Source organism: Frankliniella occidentalis, unplaced genomic scaffold (genome assembly GCF_000697945.3).
Source record: "Frankliniella occidentalis isolate FOCC.00 unplaced genomic scaffold, Focc_3.1 Scaffold251, whole genome shotgun sequence".
In the NCBI taxonomy this organism is placed as follows: domain Eukaryota; kingdom Metazoa; phylum Arthropoda; class Insecta; order Thysanoptera; family Thripidae; genus Frankliniella; species Frankliniella occidentalis.
In genome coordinates this window covers 363,412-363,674 of record NW_026267377.1, presented here as the reverse complement: position 1 = coordinate 363,674, position 263 = coordinate 363,412, and positions in this window count along the sequence as shown.

Here is a 263-nt window from a genome sequence, read left to right as displayed (position 1 = left end):
CAATTCTCAGTTCAAATCTGGAGTTCAATCTTTTCCTCGTTGCAGGCACTGCGAAAGGACCAACCACGCAGAGAAGGATTGTTACTGGAGCGACCCAGAGAAGCGCAAGCAGCTGAAGGCAGCTAAAGCAGGCGAGAAAAGGAAGAACACCGAAGGACCTGCTCACTGGGAACTACGTTCATCAAAGGACAAGAAACCTGAGGGACCAGGTGTGGCCAAAACGGCCAAGAGAGGAGCTTTAGAGTCTCTAATTGAGAACAGAT